The sequence below is a fragment of the Phyllobates terribilis genome, unplaced genomic scaffold (genome assembly GCF_046119375.1).
Source record: "Phyllobates terribilis strain yellow unplaced genomic scaffold, ASM4611937v1 Scaffold_10__3_contigs__length_209671492, whole genome shotgun sequence".
Taxonomy (NCBI): domain Eukaryota; kingdom Metazoa; phylum Chordata; class Amphibia; order Anura; family Dendrobatidae; genus Phyllobates; species Phyllobates terribilis.
In genome coordinates, this window is record NW_027362770.1 from 85,569,900 (window position 1) to 85,583,682 (window position 13,783).

Consider the following 13,783-nt stretch of genomic DNA (forward strand, 5'->3'; position numbering starts at 1 on the left):
GGTTTAAATGCCCCTAGGAAGAGATGTGCAGGTCGCAGTAGCTTAACAAGACGGTTAAAATGCCCCTTGGATGAGCGGTGGCGGTAGCAGTAGCTTAACAAGATGGTTTAAATGCCCCTTGGAAGAGCGGTAAAGGTCGCAGTAGCTTAACAAGACGGTTTAAATGCCCCTTGGAAAAGACGTGCAAGGCGCAGCAGCTTAACAAGACGGTTTAAATGCCCGCTGAAAGAGACGTGCAGGTCGCAGTAGCTTAACAACACGGTTAAAATGTCCCTTGTAAGAGCTGTGGCAGTAGCAGTAGCTTAACAAGATGGTTTAAATGCCCCTTGGAAAAGAGGTGGAGGTTACAGTAGCTTAACAAGACGGTTTAAATGCCCCTTGGAAAAGAGGTGGAGGTTACAGTAGCTTAACAAGACGGTTTAAATGCCCGTTGAAAGAAACGTGGAGGTCGCAGTAGCTTAACAAGACGGTTAAAATGACCCTTGGAAGAGCGGTGGCGGTAGCAGTAGCTTAACAAGATGGTTTAAATGGCCCTTGGAAGAGACGTGCAGGTCGCAGTAGCTTAACAAGACGGTTTAAATGCCACTTGGAAGAGACATGCAGGTCGCAGTAGCTTAACAAGACGGTTTAAATGCCCCTTGGAAGAGCGGTAAAGGTCGCAGTAGCTTAACAAGACGGTTTAAATGCCCCTTGGAAAACACGTGCAAGGCGCAGTACCTTAACAAGACGGTTTAAATGCTTGTTGAAAGAGACGTGCAGGTCGCAGTAGCTTAACAAGACGGTTAAAATGCCCCTTGGAAGAGCGGTGTCGGTAGCAGTAGCTTAACAAGACGGTTTAAATGCCCCTTGGAAGAGACGTGCAGGTCGCAGTAGCTTAACAAGACGGTTTAAATGCCCCTTGGAAGAGCTGTGGAGGTCGCAGTAGCTTAACAAGACGGTTTAAATGCCCCTTGGTTGAGACATGCAGGTCGCAGCAGCTTAACAAGACGGTTTAAATGCCCCTTGGAAGAGACGTGCAGGTCACAGTAGCTTAACAAGATGGTTTAAATGCCCCTTGGAAGAGACATGCAGGTCGCAGTAGCTTAACAAGACGGCTTAAATGCCCCTTGGAAGAGCGGAGGAGGTCGCAGTAGCTTAACAAGATGGTTTAAATGCCCCTTGGAAGAGACGTGCAAGTCGCAGTAGCTTCACAAGACGGCTTAAATGCCCCTTGGAAGAGCTGAGGAGGTCGCAGTAGCTTAACAAGATGGTTTAAATGCCTCTTGAAAGAGACGTGCAGGTCGCAGTAGCTTAACAAGACGGTTAAAATGCCCCTTGGAAAAGACGTGCAAGTCGCAGTAGCTTAACAAGACTGTTTAAATGCCCCTTGGAAGAGACGTGCAGGTCGTAGTAGCTTAACAAGACGATTTATATGCCCCTTGGAAGAGCGTTGGAGGTCGCAGAAGCTTAAAAAGACGGTTTAAATGCCCCTTGGAAGAGACATGCAGGTCGCATCAGCTTATCAAGACTGTTTAAATGCCCCTTGGAAGAGACTTGCAGGTCGCAGTAGCTTAACAAGACGGTTTAAATGCCACTTGGAAGAGACGTGCAGGTTGCAGTAGCTTAACAAGATGTCTTAAATGCCCCTTGGAAAAGAGGTGGAGGTTACAGTAGCTTAACAAGACGGTTTAAATGCCCCTTGGAAGACACGTGCAAGTCGCAGTACCTTAACAAGACTGTTTAAATGCCCGTTGAAAGAGACGTGCAGGTCGCAGTAGCTTAACAAGACGGTTAAAATGCCCCTTGGAAGAGAGGCGGCGGTAGCAGTAGCTTAACAATATGGTTTAAATGCCCCTTGGAAGAGACGCGCAGGTCGCAGTAGCTTAACAAGACGGTTTAAATGCCCCTTGGAAGAGCGGTGGAGGTCGCAGTAGCTTAACAAGACGGTTTAAATGCCCTTTGGAAAAGACGTGCAAGTCGCAGTAGCTTAACAAGACGGTATAAATGCCCCTTGGAAGAGACGTGCAGGTCGCAGTAGCTTTCAAGACGGTTTAAATGCCCTTTGGAAGAGACATGCAGGTCGCAGTAGCTTAAGAAGACGGTTTAAATGCCTCTTGGAAGAGCAGTGGAGGTCGCAGTAGCTTAACAAGATGGTTTAAATGCCCCTTGGAAGAGACATGCAAGTCGCAGTAGCATAACAAGACGGCTTAAATGCCCCTTGGAAGAGCGGAGGAGGTCGCAGTAGCTTAACAAGATGGTTTAAATGCCCCTTGGAAGAGACGTGCACGTCGCAGTAGCTTAACAAGACGGTTTAAATGCCTCTTGAAAGAGACGTGCAGTTTGCAGTAGCTTAACAAGACGGTTGAAATGCCCCTTGGAAAAGACGTGCAAGTCGCAGTAGCTTAACAAGACTGTTTAAATGCCCCTTGGAAGAGACGTGCAGGTCGTAGTAGCTTAACAAGACGGTTTATATGCCCCTTGGAAGAGCGGTGGAGGTCGCAGTAGCTTAACAAGATGGTTTAAATGCCCCTTGGAAAAGACGTGAAAGTCGCAGTAGCTTAACAAGACGGTTCAAATGCCTCTTGAAAGAGACGTGCAGGTCGCAGTAGCTTAACAAGACGGTTAAAATGCCCCTTGGAAGAGCGGTGAAGGTCGCAGTAGCTTAACAAGTCAGTTTAAATGCCCCTTGAAAGATACGCGCAGGTCGCAGTAGCTTAATAAGACGGTTAAAATGCCCCTTGGAGGAGCGTTGGAGGTCGCAGTAGCTTAACAAGACGGTTTAAATGATCGCTTGCAAAAGACGTGCACGTCGCAGTAGCTTAACAAGACGGTTTAAATGCCCCTTGGAAAAGACGTGCTAGTCGCAGTAGCTTAACAAGACGGTATAAATGCCCCTTGGAAGAGACATGCAGGTCGCAGTAGCTTTCAAGACGGTTTAAATGCCCCTTGGAAGAGACATGCAGGTCGCAGTAGCTTAAGAAGACGGTTTAAATGCCCCTTGGAAGAGCGGTGGCGGTCGCAGTAGCTTAACAAGACAGTTTAAATGCCCCTTGAAAGAGACGTGCAGGTCGCAGTAGCTTAACAAGACGGTTAAAGTGCCCCTTGGAAGTGCGGTGGCGGCAGCAGTAGCCTAACAAGACAGTTTAAATGCCCATTTGAAGAGACGTGCAGGTCGCAGTAGCTTAATAAGACGGTTTAAATGCCCCTTGAAAGAGCGGTGGAGGTCGCAGTAGCTTAACAAGACTGTTTAAATGCCCCTTGGAAGAGACGTGCATTTCGCAGTAGCTTAACAAGAAGGTTTAAATGCCCCTTGGAAGAGATGTGCAGGTTTCAGTAACTTAACAAGACGGTTTAAATGCACCTTGGAAGAGACGTGGAGTTCGCAATAGCTTAACAAGACGGTTTAAATGCCCCTTGGAAGAGACATGCAGGTTGCAGTAGCTTAACAGGAGGGTTTAAATGCCCCTTGGAAGAGACGTGCAGGTCTCAGTAGCTTAACAAGATGGTTTAAATGCCCCTTGTAAGAGCGGTGGAGGTCGCACTAGCTTAACAAGACGGTTTAAATGCCCCTTGGAAGAGACATGCAGATCGCAGCAGCTTAACAAGACAGTTTAAATGCCCCTAGGAAGAGATGTGCAGGTCGCAGTAGCTTAACAAGACGGTTAAAATGCCCCTATGAAGAGATGTGCAGGTCGCAGTAGCTTAACAAGACGGTTAAAATGCCCCTTGGAAGAGCGGTGGCGGTAGCAGTAGCATAACAAGATGGTTTAAATGCCCCTTGGAAGAGACGTGCAGGTCGCAGTAGCTTAACTAGACGGTTTAAATGCCACTTGGAAGAGACATGCAGGTCGCAGTAGCTTAACAAGACGGTTTAAATGCCCCTTGGAAGAGACGTGCAGGTCGCAGTAGCTTAACAACATGGTTTAAATGCCCCTTGTAAGAGCGGCTGAGGTCGCAGTAGCTTAACAAGACGGTTTAAATGCCCCTTGGAAGAGACATGCAGATCGCAGCAGCTTAACAAGACAGTTTAAATGCCCCTAGGAAGAGATGTGCAGGTCACAGTAGCTTAACAAGACGGTTAAAATGCCCCTTGGAAGAGCGGTGGCGGTAGCAGTAGCTTAACAAGATGGTTTAAATGCCCCGTGGAAGAGCGGTAAAGGTCGCAGTAGCTTAACAAGACGGTTTAAATGCCCCTTGGAAAAGACGTGCAAGGCGCAGTAGCTTAACAAGACGGTTTAAATGCCCGCTGAAAGAGACGTGCAGGTCGCAGTAGCTTAACAACACGGTTAAAATGTCCCTTGTAAGAGCGGTGGCAGTAGCAGTAGCTTAACATGATGGTTTAAATGCCCCTTGGAAAAGAGGTGGAGGTTACAGTAGCTTAACAAGACGGTTTAAATGCCCCTTGGAAAAGAGGTGGAGGTTACAGTAGCTTAACAAGACGGTTTAAATGCCCGTTGAAAGAAACGTGGAGGTCACAGTAGCTTAACAAGACGGTCAAAATGCCCCTTGGAAGAGCGGTGGCGGTAGCAGTAGCTTAACAAGATGGTTTAAATGGCCCTTGGAAGAGACGTGCAGGTCGCAGTAGCTTAACAAGACGGTTTAAATGCCACTTGGAAGAGACATGCAGGTCGCAGTAGCTTAACAAGACGGTTTAAATGCCCCTTGGAAGAGCGGTAAAGGTCGCAGTAGCTTAACAAGACGGTTTAAATGCCCCTTGGAAAACACGTGCAAGGCGCAGTACCTTAACAAGACGGTTTAAATGCTCGTTGAAAGAGACGTGCAGGTCGCAGTAGCTTAACAAGACGGTTAAAATGCCCCTTGGAAGAGCGGTGTCGGTAGCAGTAGCTTAACAAGACGGTTTAAATGCCCCTTGGAAGAGACGTGCAGGTCGCAGTAGCTTAACAAGACGGTTTAAATGCCCCTTGGAAGAGCTGTGGAGGTCGCAGTAGCTTAACAAGACGGTTTAAATGCCCCTTGGTTGAGACATGCAGGTAGCAGCAGCTTAACAAGACGGTTTATATGCCCCTTGGAAGAGACGTGCAGGTCACAGTAGCTTAACAAGATGGTTTAAATGCCCCTTGGAAGAGACATGCAGGTCGCAGTAGCTTAACAAGATGGCTTAAATGCCCCTTGGAAGAGCGGAGGAGGTCGCAGTAGCTTAACAAGATGGTTTAAATGCCCCTTGGAAGAGACGTGCAAGTCGCAGTAGCTTAACAAGACGGCTTAAATGCCCCTTGGAAGAGCTGAGGAGGTCGCAGTAGCTTAACAAGATGGTTTAAATGCCTCTTGAAAGAGACGTGCAGGTCGCAGTAGCTTAACAAGACGGTTAAAATGCCCCTTGGAAAAGACGTGCAAGTCGCAGTACCTTAACAAGACTGTTTAAATGCCCCTTGGAAGAGACGTGCAGGTCGTAGTAGCTTAACAAGACGGTTTATATGCCCCTTGGAAGAGCGTTGGAGGTCGCAGTAGCTTAAAAAGACGGTTTAAATGCCCCTTGGAAGAGACATGCAGGTCGCATCAGCTTATCAAGACTGTTTAAATGCCCCTTGGAAGAGACTTGCAGTTCGCAGTAGCTTAACAAGACGGTTTAAATGCCACTTGGAAGAGACGTGCAGGTTGCAGTAGCTTAACAAGATGTTTTAAATGCCCCTTGGAAAAGAGGTGGAGGTTACAGTAGCTTAACAAGGCGGTTTAAATGCCCCTTGGAAAAGACGTGCAAGGCGCAGTAGCTTAACAAGACGGTTTAAATGCCCGCTGAAAGAGACGTGCAGGTCGCAGTAGCTTAACAACACGGTTAAAATGTCCCTTGGAAGAGCAGTGGCAGTAGCAGTAGCTTAACAAGACGGTTTAAATGCCCCTTGGAAGAGACGTGCAGGTCGCAGTAGCTTAACAAGACGGTTTAAATGCCCCTTGGAAGTGCGGTGGAGGTCGCAGTAGCTGAAGAAGACGGTTTAAATGGCCCTTGGTTGAGACATGCAGGTCGCAGCAGCTTAACAAGACGGTTTAAATGCCCCTTGGAAGAGACGTGCAGGTCGCAGTAGCTTAAAAAGATGGTTTAAATGCCACTTGGAAGAGACATGCAGGTCGCAGAAGCTTAACAAGACGGTTTAAATGCCCCTTGGAAGAGCGGTGAAGGTCGCAGTAGCTTAACAAGTCAGTTTAATTGCCCCTTGAAAGAGACACGCAGGTCGCAGTAGCTAAACAAGATGGTTTAAATGCCCCTTGGAAAAGACGTGCAAGTCGCAGGAGCTTAACAAGACGGTATAAATGCCCCTGGGAAGAGACGTGCAGGTCGCAGTAGCTTTCAAGACGGTTTAAATGCCCCTTGGAAGAGACATGCAGGTCGCAGTAGCTTAACAAGACGGTTTAAATGCCCCTTGGAAGAGCGGTGGCGGTCGCAGTAGTTTAACAAGACAGTTTAAATGCCCCTTGAAAGAGACGTGCAGGTCGCAGTAGCTTAACAAGACGGTTAAAGTGCCCCTTGGAAGTGCGGTGGTGGTAGCAGTAGCTTAACAAGACAGTTTAAATGCCCCTTGGAAGAGACATGCAGGTCGCAGTAGCTTAACAAGACGGTTTAAATGCCCCTTGAAAGAGCGGTGGAGGTCGCAGTAGCTTAACAAGACTGTTTAAATGCCCCTTGGAAGAGACGTGCAGGTCGCAGTAGCTTAACAAGATGGTTTAAATGCCCCTTGGAAGAGCGGAGGAGGTCGCAGTAGCTTAAGAAGACGGTTTAAATGGCCCTTGGTTGAGACATGCAGGTCGCAGCAGCTTAACAAGACGGTTTAAATGCCCCTTGGAAGAGACGTGCAGGTCGCAGTAGCTTAACAAGAAGGTTTAAATGCCCCTTGGAAGAGATGTGCAGGTTTCAGTAACTTAACAAGACGGTTTAAATGCACCTTGGAAGAGACGTGGAGTTCGCAATAGCTTAAAAAGACGGTTTAAATGCCCCTTGGAAGAGACATGCAGGTTGCAGTAGCTTAACAAGAGGGTTTAAATGCCCCTTGGAAGAGACGTGCAGGTCGCAGTAGCTTAACAAGATGGTTTAAATGCCTCTTGTAAGAGCGGTGGAGGTCGCAGTAGCTTAACAAGACGGTTTAAATGCCCCTTGGAAGAGACATGCACATCGCAGCAGCTTAACAAGAAAGTTTAAATGCCCCTAGGAAGAGATTTGCAGGTCGCAGTAGCTTAACAAGACGGTAAAAATGCCCCTTGGAAGAGCTGTGGAGGTAGCAGTAGCTTAACAAGATGGTTTAAATGCCCCTTGGAAGAGATGTGCAGGTCGCAGTAGCTTAACAAGACGGTTTAAATGCCACTTGGAAGAGACATGCAGGTCGCAGTAGCTTAACAAGACGGTTTAAATGCCCCTTGGAAGAGACGTGCAGGTCGCAGTAGCTTAACAAGACGGTTTAAATGCCCCTTGGAAGAGACATGCAGGTCGCAGTAGGTTAACAAGACGGCTTAAATGCCCCTTGGAAGAGCGGAGGAGGTCGCAGCAGCTTAACAAGATGGTTTAAATGCCCCTTGGAAGAGACATGCAGGTTGCAGTAGCTTAACAAGAGGGTTTAAATGCCCCTTGGAAGAGACTTGCAGGTTGCAGTAGCTTAACAAGATGGTTTAAATGCCCCTTGTAAGAGCGGTGGAGGTCGCAGTAGCTTAACAAGACGGTTTAAATGCCCCTTGGAAGAGACATGCAGATCGCAGCAGCTTAACAAGACGGTTTAAATGCCCCTAGAAAGAGATGTGCAGGTCGCAGTAGCTTAACAAGACGGTTAAAATGCCCCTTTGAAGAGCGGTGGCGGTAGCAGTAGCTTAACAAGATGTTTTAAATGCCCCTTGGAACAGACGTGCAGGTCGCAGTAGCTTAACAAGACGGTTTAAACGCCACTTGCAAGAGACATGCAGGTCGCAGTAGCTTAACAAGACGGTTTAAATGCCCCTTGGAAGAGACGTACAGGTCGCAGTAGCTTAACAAGACGGTTTAAATGCCCCTTGGAAGAGACATGCAGGTCGCAGTAGGTTAACAAGACGCCTTAAATGCCCCTTGGAAGAGCGGAGGAGGTCGCAGTAGCTTAACAAGATGGTTTAAATGCCCCTTGGAAAAGAAGTGCAAGTCGCAGTAGCTTAACAAGACGGTTTAAATGCTTCTTGGAAGAGCGGAGGAGGTCGCAGTAGCTTAACAAGATGGTTTAAATGCCCCTTGTAAAAGACGTGCAAGTCGCAGTAACTTAACAAGACCGTTTAAATGCCTCTTGAAAGAGACGTGCAGGTCGCAGTAGCTTAACAAGACGGATAAAATGCCCCTTGGAAGAGCGGTGGCGGTAGCAGTAGCTTAACAAGACAGTTTAAATGCCCCTTGGAAGAGCGATGGAGGTCGCAGTAGCTTAATAAGACGGTTTAAATACCCCTTGGAAGAGACTTGCAGGTCGCAGTAGCTTAACAAGACGGTTTAAATGCCCCTTGGAAGAGATGTGCAGGTCGCAGCAGCTTAACAAGACTGTTTAAATGCCCCTTGGAAGAGACGTGCAGGTCGCAGTAGCTTAACAAGACGGTTTAAATGCCCCTTGGTAGAGACATGCAGGCCGCAGTAGCTTAACAAGACGGTTTAAATGCCCCATTGAAGAGACGTGCAGGTCGCATTAGCTTAACAAGACGGTTTAAATGCCCCTTGGAAAAGTGACGGAGGTTACAGTAGCTTAACAAGACGGTTTAGATGCCCCTTGGAAGAGACGTGGAAGTCGCAGTAGCTTAAAAAGACGGTTTAAATGCGCCTTGGAAGAGAAGTGCAGGTCGCAGTAGCTTAACAAGGCGGTTTAAATGCCCCTTGAAAGAGACTTGGAGGTCGCAGAAGCTTAACAAGACGGTTTAAATGCCCCTTGGAAGAGACATGCAGGTCGCAGCAGCTTAACAAGACAGTTTAAATGCCCCTTGGAAGAGACGTGCAGGTCGCAGTAGCTTAACAAGAAGGTTTAAATGCCCCTTGGAAGAGACATGCAGGTCGCAGTAGCTTAACAAGACGGTTTAAATGCCCCTTGGAAAAGAGGTGGAGGTTACAGTAGCTTAACAAGACGGTTTAAATGCCCATTGAAAGAGACGTGGAGGTCGCAGTAGCTTAACAAGACGGTTAAAATGCCCCTTGGAAGAGCGGTGGCGGTAGTAGTAGCTTAACAAGATGGTTTAAATGCCCCTTGGAAGAGACGTGCAGGTCGCAGTAGCTTAACAAGACGGTTTAAATGCCACTTGGAAGAGACATGCAGGTCGCAGTAGCTTAACAAGACGGTTTAAATGCCCCTTGGAAGAGCGGTAAAGGTCGCAGTAGCTTAACAAGACGGTTTAAATGCCCCTTGGAATAGAAGAGCAGGTCGCAGTAGCTTAACAAGACGGTTTAAATGCCCCTTGGAAGAGACGTGCAGGTCGCAGTAGCTTAACAAGACGGTTTAAATCCCCCTTGGAAGAGACGTGCAGGTCGCAGCAGCTTAACAAGAGGGTTTAAATGCCCCTTGGAATAGGCTTGCAGGTCGCAGTAGCTTACCAAGACGGTTTAATTGCACCTTGGAAGAGACGTGCAGGTCGCAGTAGCTTAACAAGTCGGTTTAAATGCCCATTGGAAGAGAGGTGGAGGTCGCAGTAGCTTAACAAGACAGTTTAAATGCCCCTTGGAAGAGACGTGCAAGTCGCAGACGCTTAACAAGACGGTTTAAATGCCACTTGGAAGAGACGTGCAGGTCACAGCAGCTTAACAAGACGGTTTAAATGTCCCTTGGAAGAGCGGAGGAGGTCGCAGTAGCTTAACAAGACTGTTTAAATGCCCATTAGAAGAGACGTGCAGGTCGCAGAAGCTTAACAAGACGGTTTAAATGCCCATTGGAAGTGTGGTGGAGGTCGCAGTAGCTTAACAAGACGGTTTAAATGCCCCTTAGAAGAGACATGCAGGTCGCAGCAGCTTAACAAGACGGTTTAAATAACCCTTGGAACAGACGTGGAGGTCGCAGTAGCTTAACAAGACGATTTAAATGCCCCTTGGAAGAGACATGCAGGTCGCAGTAGCTTAACAAAGCGTTTTAAATTCCCCTTGAAAGAGACGTGCAGGTCGCAGTAGCTTAAGAAGACGGTTTAAATGCCCCTTGGAAAAGTGGTGGAGGTTACAGTAGCTTAAGAAGACGGTTTAAATTCCCCTTGGAAGAGACGTGCAAGTCGCAGTAGCTTAACAAGACTGTTTAAATGCCCCTTAGAAGAGACGTGCAGGTCGCAGAAGCTAAACAAGACAGTTTAATTGCCCCTTGGAAGAGAAGTGCAGGTCGCAGAAGCTAAACAATACAGTTTAAATGCCCCTTGGAAGAGACGTGCATGTCGCAGTAGCTTAACAAGATGGTTTAAATGCCCCTTGGAAGAGCGGTGGAGGTCGCAGTAGCTTAAGAAGACAGTTTAAATGCCCCTTGGTAGAGACGTGCAGGTCGCAGTAGCTTAACAAGACAGTTTATATGCCCCTTGGAAGAGGCTTGCAGGTCGCAGTAGCTTAACAAGACGGTTTAAATGTCCCTTGTAAGAGACGTGTAGTTCGCAGTATAGCTTAACAAGACAGTTTAAATGCCCCTTGGAAGAGCGGTGGAGTTCACAGTAGCTTAACAAGACAGTTTATATGCCCCTTGGAAGAGACATGCAGGTCGCAGCACCTTAACAAGACTGTTTAAATATCCCTTGGAAGAGACGTGCAGGTCGCATTAGCTTAAAAGACGTTTTAAATGTCCCTTGGTAGAGACATGCAGGTCGCAGTAGCTTAAAAAGATGGTTTAAATCCCCCTTGGAAGAGACGTGCAGGTCGCAGCAGCTTAACAAGAGGGTTTAAATGCCCCTTGGAATAGGCTGGCAGGTCGCAGTAGCTTACCAAGACGGTTTAAATGCCCCTTGGAAAAGGCTTGCAGGTCGCAGTAGCTTAACAAGACGGTTTAAATGCCCTTTGGAAGAGATGTTCAGGTCGCAGTAGCTTAATAAGACGGTTTAAATGCCCCTTGGAAGAGAGGTGGAGGTCGCAGTAGCTTAACAAGACAGTTTAAATGCCCCTTGGAAGATACGTGCAGGTCGCAGTAGCTTAACAAGACGGTTTAAATGCCACTTGGAAGAGACGTGCAAGTCGCAGTAGCTTAACAAGACGGTTTAAATGCCCCTTGGAAGAGCGGTGGAGGTCGCAGTAGCTTAACAAGACGGTTTAAATGCCCCTTGAAAGAGACGTGCAGGTCGCAGTAGCTTAACAAGACGGTTTAAATGCCCCTTCGAAGTGCGGTGGAGGTCGCAGTAGCTTAACAAGACGGTTTAAATGCCCCTTGGAAGAGACATGCAGGTCGCAGTAGCTTAACAAGACGGTTTAAATGCCCCTTCGAAGTGCGGTGGGGGTCGCGGTAGCTTACCAAGACGGTTTAAATGCCCATTGGAAGAGACATGCAGGTCGCAGGAGCTTAACAAGACGGTTTAAATGCCCCTTGGAAGAGACGTGGAGGTCGCAGTAGCTTAACAAGACGGTTTAAATGCCCCTTGGAAGAGACATGCAGGTCGCAGTAGCTTAAGAAGACGGTTTAAATGCCCCTTGGAAAAGTCGTGGAGGTTACAGTAGATTAAGAAGACGGTTTACATGCCCCTTCGATGAGACGTGCAAGTCGCAGTACCTTAACAAGACTGTTTAAATGCCCCTTAGTAGAGACGTGCAGGTCACAGAAGCTTAACAAGACGGTTTAAATGCCGCTTGGAAGGGACATGCAGGTCGCAGCAGCTTAACAAGACAGTTTAAATGCCCCTTGGAAGAGACGTGGAGGTCGCAGTAGCTTAACAAGACTGTTTAAATGCCCTTGGAAGAGACATGCAGATCGCAGTAGCTTAACAAGATGGTTTAAATGCCCCTTGTAAAAGTGGTGGAATTTACAGTAGCTTAAGAAGACGGTTTAAATGCCCCTTGGTAGAGACGTGCAAGTCGCAGTAGCTTAACAAGACTGTTTAAATGCCCCTTAGAAGAGACGCGCAGGTGGCAGAAGCTAAACAAAAGACAGTTTAAATGCCCATTGGAAGAGACGTGCAGGTAGCAGTAGCTTAACAAGATGGTTTAAATGCCCCTTGGAAGAGCGGTGGAGGTCGCAGTAGCTTAAGAAGACAGTTTAAATGCCCCTTGGAAGAGATGTGCAGGTTGCAATAGCTTAATAAGAGGGTTTAAATGCCACTTGGAAGTTACGTGCAGGTCACAGTAGCTGAATAAGATGGTTTAAATGCCCCGTGGAATAGGCTTGCAGGTCGCAGTAGCTTACCAAGACGATTTAAATGCCCCTTGGAAGGGAAGTGCAGGTCGCAGTAGCTTAACAAGACAGTTTAAATGTCCTTTGGAAGAGCGGTGGAGGTCGCAGTAGCTTAACAAGACAGTTTAAATGCCACTTGGAAGAAACATGCAGTTCGCAGTAGCTTAACAAGACGGTTTAAATGCCCCGTGGAAGAGAGGTGCAGGTCGCAGTAGCTTAACAAGATGGTTTAAATGCCCCTTGGAAGAGCGGTGGAGGTCGCAGTAGCTTAAGAAGACAGTTTAAATGCCCCTTGGAAGAGATGTGCAGGTTGCAATAGCTTAATAAGAAGGTTTAAATGCCCCTTGGAAGTTACGTGCAGGTCACAGTAGCTGAATAAGATGGTTTAAATGCCCCCTTGGAATAGGCTTGCATGTCGCAGTAGCTTAACAAGACGGTTTAAATGCCCCTTATAAGAGACGTGCAAGTTACAGTAGCTTAACAAGACGGTTTAAATGCCCCTTGGAATAGAAGAGCAGGTCGCAGTAGCTTAACAAGACGGTTTAAAAGCCCCTTGGAAGAGATGTGCAGGTCGCAGTAGCTTAACGAGATGGTTTAAATGCCCCTTGGAAGAGCGGTGGAGGTCGCAGTAGCTTATCAAGATGGTTTAAATGCCCCTTGGAAGAGACATGCAGGACGCAGCAGCTTAAAAAGACGGTTTAAATGCCCCTTGGAAGAGACGTGCAGGTCGCAGAGGCTTAACAAGACGGTTTAAATGCCCCTTGGAAGAGCGGTGCATGTCGCAGTAGCTTAACAAGATGGTTTAAATGCCCCTTGGAAGAGCGGTGGAGGTCGCATTAGCTTAACAAGACAGTTTAAATGCACCTTGGAAGAGACGTGCAGGTCGCAGTAGCTTAACAAGACGGTTTAAATGCCCCTTGGAATAGACGAGCAGATCGCAGTAGCTTAACAAGACGGTTTAAATGCCCCTTGGAAGAGACGTGCAGGTCGCAGTAGCTTAACAAGACGGTTTAAATCCCCATTGGAAGAGACGTGCAGGTTGCAGCAGCTTAACAAGAGGGTTTAAATGCCCCTTGGAATAGGCTTGCAGGTCGCAGTAGCTTAACAAGATGGTTTAAATGCGCCTTGGAAGAGACTTGCACGTCGCAGTAGCTTAACAACACGGTTTAAATTCCCCTTGGAAGAGTGGTGGAGGTCGCAGTAGCTTAACAAGACAGTTTATATGACCCTTGGAAGAGACATGCAGGTCGCAGTAGCATAATAAGACAGTTTAAATGCCCCTTGGAAGAGATGTGCAGGTCGCAGTAGGTTAATAAGACGGTTTAAATGCCCCTTGGAAGATAGGTGGAGGTCGCAGTAGCTTAACAAGATGATTTAATTTCCCCTTGGAAGACACGTGCAGGTCGCAGTAGCTTAACAAAACGGTTTAAATGCCCCTTGGAAGTGCGGTGGAGGTCGCAGTAGCTTAACAAGACGGTTTAAATGCCCCTTGGAATAGACATGCAGGTCACAGCAGCTTAAGAAGACGG